Source organism: Salvelinus namaycush, unplaced genomic scaffold (assembly GCF_016432855.1).
Source record: "Salvelinus namaycush isolate Seneca unplaced genomic scaffold, SaNama_1.0 Scaffold3541, whole genome shotgun sequence".
Taxonomy (NCBI): Eukaryota; Metazoa; Chordata; class Actinopteri; order Salmoniformes; family Salmonidae; genus Salvelinus; species Salvelinus namaycush.
Window position 1 is genome coordinate 8,578 of NW_024060499.1, and position 4,685 is coordinate 13,262.

Sequence of the window (4,685 nt, forward strand, 5' to 3'; positions counted from 1 at the left end):
GGCTTGGAGACAATGGAAGACTGTGAAATGTTTAAAGGGATACTTTCGGAGTTTGGCAACGAGGCCCTTTATCCACTTCCCAAGAGTCAGATGGGAAATGTATAAATACTCAAAATACGCACACACAACACACACACCGCCTACATACTTTTCATCTTTGGAGGGGTTCCCTTCCTCTCCTCCCTCCGTTCTTCTCTATTTAATGAGTAATCCAACACCGCAGGACATGGATATACCTCACAGCCAGAGAAGACACACATACACACATTCACAACGTGGGCAATGGGCCCGCATACAAAACAACCCAGAGGCTCTTTGCAGTGGTGTGGGGAATAAAGAGTTCTGTCCAAACTCTCTCTTCATTGTTAATGTTCCCCATATTGCCTGTTTGTCTCTATTGGCTATCTCTGCTTTTACTTGTCTACAGCATCTCCACTGTCCTTCTCTACTGTCCTTCTCCACTGTCCATCTCTACTGTTTATCTATACTGTCCTTCTCTACTGTCCATCTCTATTGTCCATCTCTACTATTTTTCTCTATGTGTAATATCTATCTCTAATATACTGAACAAAAATATAAAAGCAACATGTTTCATGAGGTGAAATAAAAGATCCCAGAAATTGTTTATATGCACAAAAAGCTTATTACTCTCACATTTGTACACTAATTTGTTTCCACCTCTCTTAGTATTTCTCCTTTGCCAAGATAATCCATCCACCTGATAGGTGTGGCATATCAAGAAGCTTATTAAACAGCATGATCATTACACAGGTGCACCCTGTGCTGAGGACAATAAAAGAGCATTCTAAAATGCGCAGTTTTGTCACACAACACAATGCCACAGATGTCTCAGGTTTTGAGGGAGCGTGCAATTGGCATACTGACTGCTGGAATGTCCACCAGAGCTGTTGCCAGAGAATTTCATGTTCATTTCTCTACCATAAGCCGCCTCTAACGCTGCGGCCTCACAACCGCAGACCAGGTGTAACCAGGCCAGCCCAGGACCTCCACATCCAGCTTCTTCACCTCCGGGATCGTCTGAGACAAGAGTATTTATGTCTGTAATAAAGCCCTTTTGTGGGGAAAAACTCATTCTGATTGGCTGGGCTTGGCTCCCCATGCCCTCTCAGGCCCACCCATGGCTGAGCCCCTGCCCAATCATGTGAAATCCATAGATTAGGGCCTAATGAATGTATTTCAATTAACTGATTTCCTTATATGAACTGTAACTCAGTAAAATCATTGAAATTGTTGCATGTTTCGTTTAAAAAAAATTATGGTCTGTGTGTGTGTCTCTGAGTTGTTGGTATCGATGCATGGTGCTCTTTCAGGGTTATCTCTGACCTGGTCTCATACATAAACATGGAAATACAAATGGTAATCAAATCAAAACACTTTGATTTAATATAAACTACACACATACACACATATGCGTGCACAAATACATACACACATAGGGCTACAGGCACAAACACAAACACGTGCAGGCACAAACACGTACAGACACACACACACACACACACACACACACACACACACACACACACACACACACACACACACACACACACACACACACACACACACACACACACACACACACACACACACACACACACACACACACACACACACAGAGGATGGTCCAACCACTGATCAGTTGACCTGCTAAAAAATTTATGGGGCAGAGAGATGAAAGGAGAAACGCAATATGGAGTGAGAGATGAGAGAACAGGTAGTGGGCAGAGAAAGAAAGAAAATTGTGAAACTAAAAAGTTGAGATGATAGCTGAGGAGAGAGGGAAAAGGATGACAAAGGGGAATACGGAAAAAACAAAGAGAGCAAAGGTCAGGTTGACGTTTATTGTCATGAGTCTTGTCCTGGATAGGTCAGCTTGCAAAATCAAAATGGGCTATTATTGAAGAAATCCATGAAAACAAGAATGAGCTTTTAGGTCTTAATTGGAGGTTAAGGTTAAGCATTAGGGTTAGCAGTATGGTTATGGTTAGGGTTAGGTTTAAAATCAGATTTTATGACTTTGTGGCTGTGCTAGCTAGTGACTACTATGCAAAGCTGCCTCCAGAACAAGATTCATGGTGAAAAATAGTGAAGTTAGTAGCAACACAAAACATGTTTTCAGAGATGAACCAGGAAAAAGCTCCCATATGAGATAAACCTTGAAGAATGTTTTAACTTCTATCTATACACCAATTATGTTTCTTCCATATTGATTTGTAGTTGTGAGTGCATTTTCTTAAATGGAAATGTCACTGCTGCTCTATTTCACTATATATGTCCATTAATATGTTATTAACATATCATATGTGTAGTAAACATTTTAAATTTCCTCATTACACACAAATACAAGTGTTTCTGCATCTCACCGGTAGAAACGGCCAGCTACATTTCCTGGTTGTAAGCAAACCACAATGTCCAGAATTCCTTGCGATTTGGAGATGTATACAGTTGACGTAAGAAAAATCAAAATGTCTGTGTTTGCAGCCAGCACTTTCAGACAGAGGATTTCGAAACGGAACTGAATCAACTGATGGGGTTGCAATGTCGTTGAGCTTTGAAAAGTGATGATATTCCATTGAAATTCCCCTTCACCTCAAAGAGGAAGGCATCCGATCCGCGCAGCAGAAAATAAGTTAAGCTGAGGTAACGTAGCTAACTTTACCTAGCTAACTAACTAGATAACTAGTGAACTACATTTGTTTATCTAAACCAAAATCTAGTTAGCTAGCGTTCATAATATGCTGGCTAGACATTTCAAAGCATAACAATGTAATTAGCCAGCTGCTATCTGGCCATGTGATTTTTAACTTTGCAAGCTAACATTAGCTTCGTTAGGTTATGTTAGCTAACCATTAGCTAGCTAGCTAACTAACTATCGCAGAGGCTAACGTGGCTATGTGTTCTTTAGAGTATGATCCCATCAACATCTGCAGCGGCATCAAGCTCAGCACCAAGAACCTAAAATCTACTAAATCTTTCCATGACTCCATGATGAGCAAATAAATAAACTGGAGCTAGGAACAAACATGGTCCGTGTCTTGTTGTCATAGTTGGTGTGTTTACAAGTAGGCTACAACTTCTACTGTAGCTTTCTCTGTATTATGGAGGCTTAGTTGATTGTTCATGCAAGGCTTGAAGTCTAAATTGGAAAAAATAGGTATTAGTAAGGAGGGGATGGTGTGGGTGACTGACTTGTGTCTGTTGGAGGTGGGTATTGTGTGAAGGTTAGTATGCATGATCTATTGACATGAATGGGGTGGGTGGATATAGTATCTTGTTTGAGTGTGTATTGATGGGGACAAAGTAGTAAAATGTTGCTTAATCACTGACTTCTGTGTGTCCTACACACTAATCCTGCTGCTGCTGATGATGATGGCTTTGACACCGGCTTTAGTAGTACAGCGCCTGTAGACCCATTGGATGAAAGCTTTCAGCCTGGAATAAGCTCAAGCTCAACATCATCTGACTTTGAAACAAGCCAGGGCAGCCAAAGGTATTTATGAAAGCACAATACCCTCTTTAGAAAACAAAATCACCAATACACTAGGCTGTACACTAAACTTTTCTCATCTTTGCTAACAGCCCATCTCAATGCCCCATTATTGACTCTGAGTGTAACGAAACACATACCAATCTATTGTACCCTTTTTTTGTTTACAGATGAACACAGATCATTGTATGGTTACACATCCTCATAATCAGTCTTCATGTTTTACACATCCTCATGATCAGTCTTAATGCCTTTCCAGGAGACTTGCAGTACAAACAAATCTTCTGCAAGAGGTCGAAGCAGTGGGGGGTGAAAAAGTGTACGAGAGGCCACATGGCTGTGAAGTGCAGAAAAGAGCAGACGGTTGTCTACAAGGAGCCAGAGTCACAGCTCCACTAAACATCTCTGCCAACATCACCACAGCGCCAAAGCCTGCTAAACCAGCTATCATTACCCAACACAAGAAGAGGGTCACCAGCTGAAAAACATTCAGGAACCTGCCTGGAACATTCAACCAACACAACATCCATATTTTGTAATATAATATGTAAATGCCTAGTATGCTCACAACTGCATTGTGGTATATATATTGCTAGCTTTTGTACATAAAGTTGAAGTGGGAAGTTTACATGAACTTCGGTTGGGAGTCATTAAAATTTGATTTTCAACCACAAAACAAATGTCTTGTTAATAAACTATAGTTTTGGCAAGTCGGTTAGGACATCTAATTTGTGCATGACACAAGTAATTTTTCCAACAATTGTATACAGACAGATTATTTCACTTATAATTCACTGTATCACAATTCCAGTGGGTCAGAAGTTTAAATACACTAAGTTGACTGTGCCTTTAAACAGCTTGGAAAATTCCAGAAAATCATGGCTTCAGAAGCTTCTGATAGGCTAATTGACATAATTTGAGTCAACTGGAGGTGTACCTGTGGATGTACTTCAAGGCCTACCTTCAAACTCAGTGCCTCTTTGCTTGACATCATGGGAAAATCAAAAGAAATCAGCCAAGACCTCAGAAAAAAAATTGTAGACCTCCACAAGTCTGGTTCATCCTTGGGAGCAATTTCCAAATGCCTGAAGGTACCACGTTCATCTGTACAAACAATAGTACGCAAGTATAAACACCATGGGACCACGCAGCCATCATACCGCTCAGGAAGGAGACG

The 4,685-nt window shown here is 40.7% G+C and overlaps 1 long non-coding RNA gene across 2 annotated transcripts; it reads left to right on the plus strand.

Annotated features, from left to right (window-relative positions):
• Nucleotides 1-2,466: 2,466 nt before the first annotated feature.
• Nucleotides 2,467-4,215, plus strand: LOC120040468. 2 transcript variants are annotated; one of them, XR_005475665.1, is made up of 3 exons: nucleotides 2,467-2,661; nucleotides 3,413-3,511; nucleotides 3,768-4,215. It is a non-coding gene; the product is annotated as an uncharacterized LOC120040468 (long non-coding RNA). The 2 variants fall into 2 exon arrangements; XR_005475666.1 differs by having other exon boundaries at nucleotides 3,416-3,511.
• Nucleotides 4,216-4,685: the final 470 nt, after the last annotated feature.